This window comes from Cynara cardunculus (genome assembly GCF_001531365.2).
Source record: "Cynara cardunculus var. scolymus isolate 2C chromosome LG 1, CcrdV1, whole genome shotgun sequence".
Taxonomy (NCBI): Eukaryota; Viridiplantae; Streptophyta; class Magnoliopsida; order Asterales; family Asteraceae; genus Cynara; species Cynara cardunculus.
Window position 1 is genome coordinate 43,629,699 of NC_037528.1, and position 9,653 is coordinate 43,639,351.

The window sequence follows — 9,653 nt, forward strand, 5'->3', positions numbered from 1 at the left end:
AGGAGATTAACATTAGATATACTATATTACTACTAATATATGAAAAAGACATAAAAAGACTCAATTAAGACACTAATGGGCAGCCCAAAACAAAGGAAAATAGTTAAGAAAATGATGTAATAAGGTTAATAAATTAACACTTATCACACCCCCAAACTTGAATTGTTGTTTGTCCCCAAACAACAAGAAATGACAAATTAAAAGACTCAAAGTTCTAATAAACTAAAAAATTTGAGCATAAGTATTCAATAGCCAAAGTATGCATATTTTTGAAATTTTTGAATAAAAGTGTTCTACTCTTGACTTGATGCTTTATATCCATAGCCCTTCATAAACCTAGCTCCCCCAAACTTAAATCTTTCATATTGCCAAACCATAAGCTAGCCTACATTTCTATTGCTATACTAGATTCAATAGAGAATTTGGGACTTTGAATTGGGTTCTTGTATTTGGCTTTTTCTTTTCAATGCATGTCTTTTACCTCATTTCTCTTTTTCACTCCATAGCACAATTTTACTGCTATGTATCTCATATTGAGGTATTTTGGACACTTTGGTCCTTTTCAAACATTCTGGTGTACTTTGACATTCTTTTGTATGCACAAGACATGGAACTATGTTCCTTTGTTTGTCTTTTGGTCTTGATGCATATGTTTCATGAWCTCTATWAAGTGTTTGGTACTTTTAGGACCCTCCCCCAAACTTAAGGGAAACAATGTCCTCATTGTGAGTGTAACAAGGATACAAATTGGCCAAATTGAAATGAAGACCTAATTGAATCAAGTGAAAGCTTTGGAAATGGTTGGCTAGTTCTAGAGGCTCAATTTAAGACAAAGATGGTTAGCTTTGGATTATTGTGGCTATGGTATCAATTACAAACATTTGTATAACACATTCTTTATTTATTCTATTTTTGGTGCATATATGGCTAAAAGAAAATATGCTACTTAAAATTAGTGCCCAAAATCCTAAAATGAAACAGAAAAGCAAAGATGAGAAGTCACAAGTGTGACTTGGTCATCTTATGAAAATAAAATTGACTCAAAGACTCAAATGGAGGATTTAAACAAAAGCAACAATCCAACTCTAAGTCAAATTGACCATAGAGTCAAGATGTGGTACTTGGAATGAGTTTCAAACCAATTTAACAGTCAACCAGAGGACTGTATTTCCAAACAATATGGTAATCATGAAACTAAACAATGGGATTGCCATTGTTTTACCATGAGATTGCCTTAAAGTAACCAAACAATGGGATTGCCATTATTCTGCCATGAAAAAGACCAAATAGAATCAGACAATAGGATTGCCATTGTCTTTTCATGATACAGCCTGTATTGGTCTTATCAAAACACATGGAGGTGAGAATGAGTGCATCAAACAAGGCCCTCCCTCAGAACAGTCACACCAGCAGTGCAAACAACAACCTATTAGCAGTAAAACAACAAAAGACAATGCATGAGTAGGTCTGCATACTAAAAACAGCAAATAGAAAGGAACATCACTACACAGGCAAGCCTAAGGCTTAAGACTGTTAATCATGACATGCCTTGTAGGATCAAAACAATAAAAATTAAAAACAACAAAGAAAGTTCATGGCATAAGGCTACATGAGACTTAAAACAACAAAATAAAAGTATATGAGCAGGATTGATTAAGATTAAAACAGCAAATGAAAGTAAGAAGGTTAAAACAGCAAAATCAATATAGCATCTAACCATTAAAAACAGCAAATTTAAAGTTTAAACAAAAATTTAAAACAACAAAGAATAGAAACACAATTAGAACATAGGTTAGATGCCATTGTCAAAACAAAGGGGACATCATGGACTTTAAACAACAAACACATGTAGTAGCCTCTAAAACAGTGAAACAGAAAGCTACTATATGAAATAGTTTAAAACAGCAAATAGAAAGGAAAATAAAGTCACCATAAAGGTAAGCCTAAGGCTTAAGATTGTTCCTGATGGTATGCCTGACACGATGAAAACAGGAAGAATAAAAGAAGATTACAACCTAAAAACAGCAAAACTAGAGTCTAAATCTAGCAACAGCTAAATTCTGTGTTAAAACAGCAAAATAGAATCTAAAAATCACATAACATGGCAAAATAGAAATAGCAAATCTCAGCAGGACCTACAAACTGTCCATTTTAAACAGTAACTAAAAACATGCCAAAATAGCAAAACAGCAAAACAACAAAACAAAAGAAGCAATCTTCCTAAAAGCATGCATAACTAAACATCGAAAATATTAAAAGGGCAAGAAGGTAGAACCTGTCCTACTCAGACTGAGTAGGAGAGTCTGAATGTTGTAGCAAGATGGACTTTGGTGGAGGTGGGAGCTTGATTGCACTTTGTGGTTCAGTCTTCACAACTCTTTGAGATTGAGTTTGAAGAGGTGGTTGAGGTTTTGATTTGGCAATTGGAACCTGCCTCAAAGGAATTGCATCTATGGGTTCCTCCTCACTTTCACTAGATTGGCCATTGTTGTTCACAGGAGGCATGGAATCAGAATCTCCCTCCCTTCTTCTTGGCCTCGACTTAAGAATGGCCATACAGAGGAAACAGGGGAATGATTTTTGGAAGCAAGGAGAAATCAATGACTGTGAACAGTGGCTAGAGACAAACCCGAATGGTGTATGAACAGTGGTTAGTGGTTTTTAAAGCCTCTAAACTTCGTCTCCAAGATTGTAGCCTCGAAATTTTCAAAATTTTCACTGATCAATGACAATTATCGAGTGATTAGTCAGAAATGGTACCTCCCTTAACAATGTCAGTTCAATGAAGTCTTGTGCTTCTCAAAAATGGTTATTTGATGAGCTATGGCTGACTGTTCTTGATATGATGGAGAGAGTACTATGATGGAAGTCTTGCCTGAGTTGAGAGTTTGGAGATGAAAGGACGGTCACCGGTCATGGTCTGGTACGAAAGCGCGGGATGCTTGACATGCCGTACCAACAGGCTTCGAATTTTGGGCTTCTTTCGTGTGGGCTTCGTGAACACGGATTTAACTTTGGGCTTCCCTCTTTGTGGCCTGTTAAGAAATGAAAACAACATGGCCATCAAATTCATTTAGCCGGGCCTGTTTAGTCAAGAGATTGGGCCGGCTGTTTGAGAGTGAATCCTGGCCCAACGATGACAAAATCCAAACCTTTTAATATAAACCTAATATATTGCATTTTATGAAAGAAATACATAATTATTTTAGAAGGAAAAATAAAATTAAAAGCTTACTCTAAAAAATGAAAATGCAAAGTAAAAATAAAAATAAAAATAATAACTTATAGATATATATATATATATATATATATACATATAAATATTAAGTATTTACAAAGACTTATTTCTTTAAAAAGATAACATCGACAGGTTGCATAACAATCATGGAATCAAAGAAAGGTTTTACTCTTTGTCCATTTACTTTGAAAGTAGTACCCCTCTCTGGATCTAGTAGGTCAATAACTCCGTAGGGGTATACTTTGGCAACAACAAAAGGTCCGGTCCATCGGGAATTCAGTTTTCCCGGAAATAACTTTAACCTTGAATTGAACAACATGACTTTTTGGCCTTCTGTGAACTCTTTTGGAAGAATCTTTTTATCATGCCATTTCTTGGTATTTTCTTTGTATAGCTTAGCATTTTTATAGGAAAAATTCCTATGTTCTTCCAGTTCACTAAGTTGCAAAGTCCTTTTTTTCCGGCCTCATCTAAACTCATGTTGTGTTCCTTAATGGCCCAATAGGCTTTGTGTTCTAATTCCACATGTAAATAACAAGCTTTTCCAAAGACCAATTTATAGGGAGACATACCAATAGGGGTTTTTTAAGCAGTCTGATAGGCCCATAACGCATCATCTAACTTAGAGGCCCAATCCTTTCTATGTGGGTTGACTACTTTGGCCAAAATCCCTTTTAGCTCCCTATTTAACAATTCAGTTAATCCGTTGGTCTGAGGATGGTAGGCAGTTTCTACCCTATGCTTGATGTCATACTTATCAAGGACTTCTTCTAACATGTTGTTTATGAAGTGAGTGCCTTCATCACTAATTAAGGCACGAGGTGTACCAAATCTAGTGAATATGTGCTTTTGTAAAAACTTAACAACTATTTTAGCATCATTAGAATGGCAAGCCATGGCTTCCACCCATTTGGACACATAGTCCACAACAACCAATATGTAGGCACAATTATTGGACAGAGGAAAAGGTCCCATAAAGTCTATACCCCAAACATCAAATGATTCTATTTCTAGAATTTCGTTTAAAGGCATTTCATTTCTTCTAGAGATATTTCCATTCCTCTGACACTCATTGCAACTTTTTACAAAGTTTTGAGCATCATTGTGCAAAGTAGGCCAGTAGAATCCTGATTGTAAAACCTTGGATGCTGTCCTACTTTCTCCAAAATGTCCTCCACAAGGTCCTGCATGGCAGTACTGTAGAACTGATGGTACTTCTTCTTGTGGGATGCATCTTCTAGTCACCTGATTTGCACAAATTTTAAACAAGAAAGGGTCATCCCATAAATATTTCTTTGAATCATAGATGAGCTTCTTTCTTTGATACTTATTAAATTCCTTGGAAATAATCCCACAAGCTAAGTAATTAACAAGATCAGCAAACCAAGGCACAGTAGTGTGATTAAGAACCAAAATTCTTTCATCTGGAAATACTTCACAGATGTCATTACCTTGTACTGGTTTGTCTTTTTTTCCAATCTTGACAGATGGTCGGCCACTTGATTATCCACCCCTTTTCTATCAATGATTTCCAAATCAAACTCTTGCAAAAGCAAGACCCACCCTATTAACCTTGGCTTTGCATCTTTTTTTAGAAATAAGATACTTGATGGCAACATGATCTGTATGAACAATTACTTTGGTTCCCATCAAGTATGATATGAATTTTTCAAAAGCAAAGACCACAACTAATAATTCCTTTTCAGTAGTGGTGTAATTGATTTGAGCATCATTAAGAGTTTTGTTTGCATAATAAACAGGATGAAAAATCTTTTCTCTCTTTTGTCCCAACACTGCTCCAACTGCCCAGTCACTAGCATCAGTCATTATTTTAAAGGGTTTGGACCAATCAGGTGTTATTACCACAGGAGCAGTGACCAATGCTTCTTTTAAAATGTTGAAAGGTTTTTGTACAATCTTCATTAAAATTGAAAACATGGTCATGTTGTAATAATAAACAAAGAGGTTTTGATATTTTTGAAAAATCTTTAATAAACCTCCTATAAAAACCTGCATGTTCTAGAAAATTTCTGATCCCTTTGACAGTTATTGGTTCAGGTAACTTCTCAATTACCTCTAACTTTGCTTTATCAACTTCAATGCCTTTTTTGGAAATTAAATGCCCTAACACTATGCCTTCTTTTACCATAAAGTGACATTTTTCCCAGTTCAAAACCAAATCTGTTTCTTCACATCTTTTAAGACTTTTTTCAAGGTTTTGCAAACACAGGTCATATGATGTCCCATAAACTGAAAAATCATCCATGAAAATTTCCATGGAGTGTTCTAACATATATGAGAAAATAGACATCATATACCTTTGGAAAGTGGCAGGGGCATTACAAAGTCCAAAAGACATTCTTCTAAAAGCAAAAGTTCCATATGGACATGTGAAAATAGTCTTTTCCTGATCATCCGTTGCTGTGGCAATCTGATTGTAACCGGAGTATCTATCTAAGAAACAATAAAACTATTTTCCTGCTAGTCTATCTAACATTTGGTCTATGAAGGGTAATGGAAAATGGTCTTTTTGAGTGGCTTTATTAAGCCTCCTATAATCCATACATATCCTCCAACCAGTTACTGTTCTAGTAGGTATAAGTTCATTTTTCTCATTTGGTACAACAGTAACTCCTCCCTTTTTGGGTACACATTGCACAGGACTGACACAGGTACTACTAGCAATAGGATAAATTATGCCAGCATCAAGCCATTTTAAAATCTCCTTTTTGACAACCTCCTTCATAACAGAATTTAGCCTTCTTTGAGGCTCAACGGAGGTGAAACTTTTGTTATCCAAGATAATTTTATGTTGACAAATGGTGGGACTTATCCCCTTGAGGTCAGCAATGGTCCATCCTATGGCCTTGGTATGAAGTTTCAACATGTCAACCAACTTTTCTTTTTGGTCAGCTTCTAATGATGATGAAATAATGACTGGCAACTTCCCTGAATCTCCTAAAAAGGCATACTTCAAATGTGAGGAAAGTTGTTTTAACTCTAAATCTGGGGCAACATCTAAGGAAGGAACAAGAATCTTCCCATCCTCAGTTTCTAGAACTTCAAAAGCAGGTGTTTCTAATTCCTCAAAATCTTCCTCTTCATCACTATCAGTCTCAGATAAACCTAAGATTTCCTCCAAACTTTTCTCTTGACACCAGGTTTCTATCAGACTCAAAGCAGAACATTCTTCTCTTTCCTCTGGGTACCTAAGGGAATTAAAAACATTAAAAGTCACTTGTTGGTCTTGGACTCTCATGGTTAATTCTCCCTTCTATACATCTATTAATGTTCTTCCAGTAGCTAGGAAAGGTCTCCCTAAAATGATGTGAATGTCTTTGTCGGCTTCAAAGTCTAGGATGATAAAATCAGCTGGGAAAATAAATTTATCAACCTGAACTAGGACATCCTCAATCTTTCCTCTGGGATAGGCCATGGACCTATCAGCTAACTGAAGAGTTACAGTCTTAGGTCTAGCTTCACCTATGCCTAGGGTATTGAAGACAGATAAAGGCATTAGGTTTATGCTAGCACCTAAGTCACATAGAGCTTTTCCTATCTCTTTTCCTCCAATTGAACAAGGGATTGTAAAACTTCCATGATCTTTCATCTTAGGAGGAATTTTACTGGACAACAAAGCACTGCAACCTTCAGTCAGAGCTACAGTCTCATATTCAGTCAGCTTTTTCTTTTTACTCAAAATGTCCTTTAAAAACTTTGCATAACTTGGCATCTACTCAATAGCTTCAACCAAGGGAATGTTTATGTGCAACTGTTTAAAAATATCAAGAAACTTTTTAAATTGTAATTCTTTTTTTTTTTTGATTCCTTAATCTTTGGGGATAAGGAATATAAGGAGTGACTGCAATAGGAGACGTAGTCTTTTGAAGAGTTGGTGCTGGAATCGGTTTCAAAAGTGGTCTCACAATTGGTTTTGTTTTCAGTTCTATCAGGGATTTTAGGACAGGTCTGGTCTTTTATTGCAGGACTGTCACCAGATTGTGACACATCCAGTACAACACTTTCTTTGGGAGTCTGGATTGTCTTGGGTTCATCAGGAAATAACAGTGGAAAATCTGATCTTTTTGAAATGGTCGTACTATCTATGGGCCTGACTATGGATTGAGGCTCACTAGTACTCACAGGAATGGTAGTCACAAAATCTGGTACAGAGGTAACATAATCTTGTTTTAGACTTTTCTTTTCAATCTCTGCTTTTGTTGGTTCTTTTTGTTCTTTTGGGGTATTTTCAAAATAACTTTTTCCACTCCTTAAAGTAACAACCTTAACAAGCTCTTTTCCTTCCCTCTGAGGTATCTCTGTATCACTAGGTAGAGAACCTACTGGTCGTTTTCTAATTTCCAAAGCCATTTGTCCCATTTGAGTTTCAAGATTTTTAATTGAAGCTTGAGTTTGGGTTATAAAACCCTTCATCATTGCTTCCAAAGAAGTAGATGACTCAGCTTGCTGTTTAGGCTTGCTTTGGAAAGAAGACTGATGATTCTAAAAATTAGCATGTTGATTATTATGATTGCCTTGATGCGCTTGTAAGTGAAAATTAGATTGGCCTAGTTGAAAATTGGACTGTCCTTGCGGTTGAAAATTGGACTGTCCTTGAGGGTTTTGCATTGGTGGATTAAGAGCTGGACTATGCCACGAAAAATTTGGATGATTTTGCCATCCCGGATTATAAGTCTGTGAAAATGGTCCAGTCTTGTTGACATAATTTACATGCTCAGGATTTCCATGACAATGCTCAAAAGAGTGACCTTCACCACAGTACACGCATTGCACAACTTGAACATTAGGATTAAAGGTATTAACATCAGATTGCACATATGGGCTAGATGTTAAATTTGAAATTAGCTTAGTGATCTGAGCTGTTAATGYCGAGACAGCATCTACCTCATTTATTCCAGCTGTTTTCTTCAGTGGCATTGCACGTGGGTCAGACCATTGTCCGTTATTATTAGAAATCTTTTCAAGTATGTCAAAACCTTCATTATAGGTGCAAGTTGTGAAAGCTCTACCTGCAGTAGCATCGAGCATTTGTCTAGCAACGATATTTAAACCGTTGTAAAATGTCTCTAGCTGTATACAGTACGGAATGCCATGGTGAGGGCATTTTCTCAGCAGCTCTTTATACCTTTCCCATGCATCTGGAACTGCTTCATCATCCAATTGTCTAAAAGTATAAATTTCATTCCTGGACTTAGCATTCCTCGTGGGTGGAAAATATTTTTTCAAAAACTTTTCTGCCATTTCATTCCATGTAGTCATAGAGTCTGGTTGCAAAGAATTGTACCATCCTCTTGCTCGATCCCTTAGTGAAAATGGAAAAAGTTTTTAGTCTCAGCGCATCGTCTGAAACATCAGGGATGAGAAAAGAATCTGTGATTTCCATAAAAGAACGCAGATGAGAATGAGGATCTTCAGAAGATAAACCAGCGTACTGGMCRTTTGTTTGAAGCATTTGAAACATCAGTGGTTTAAGTGAAAAATGGGTGGCACCAATGGTAGGCTTACATATCCTTGTGTGCAGTTGAGTTAAATTAGGAATAGCRTACGCCATAATGCCACCATTTTTAGCATTTGCAAGACGAAATATGTTTTGAGCCTCATCCTCATGTGGAATATTTGGTTCATTTCTAATTATACCTTCTCCGTCAATAATCACATTTTCAGCCATCGTTTCAGAGTTTAAAGCTTGAAGAGCTCTTTGCACTCTTCTTTGTTGTCTGAAAGTTTGTTCAATATCTGGATCAAGTGGAAAAAATTCACCGTGCGACAGCCTTGGCATACACGGTGCGTTCAAAAAGATGGTAGAAAAACTAATTTTTATAAACTTTACTTTAAAAAGAAAAACTTCAGCGTGCTATCCCCGGCAGCGGCGCCAAAAACTTGATCGTCGGTTTATTCAACCTTAAATTTCAACACAAAAATTGAACTCGGCGCAAGTATACACCTTGAACTATTGTCGTCTCGTAACAAGTAATAATGGTATAAGTACCAGATATCGTTCCCACAGAGATAACTTGTAAAGTTCTTCAGAAGTCCAGTTTATAAAAACTAATTTCAGATGGCGAATCGAGGGATTTGATTTATCTAAAATTGGGAGGTCTAATTAACACTAGGAAAATATCAATCTTAAAAAGAAGCACAGGGTGCAACAATTAATTAAGACATTAAACAAATGATTCAGCAAAAATGTGACATAGCATTCCTGTCATAATTATCTGAAATCAGTAAATAATTTTATATACTATGACAGTATCAACTATTGGGTCAGACGGCCTCCCAAGAGCACACACCGGTCAACGTGCTATCGATACGATATCATTTATGTTAGACGTCGTGAATCCTAGCACAACACAGTGTTACCATCCTACACCGTAGGAGTATAGCGTTTGTCAGA

The 9,653-nt window shown here is 36.2% G+C and overlaps 1 non-coding gene across 1 annotated transcript; it reads left to right on the forward strand.

Moving 5' to 3' along the window:
- The first annotated feature begins 8,345 nt into the window (after positions 1-8,345).
- Positions 8,346-8,452, forward strand: LOC112503159. Its single transcript, XR_003067869.1, has one exon. It is a non-coding gene; the product is annotated as a small nucleolar RNA R71 (small nucleolar RNA).
- The last annotated feature ends 1,201 nt before the right edge of the window (positions 8,453-9,653 follow it).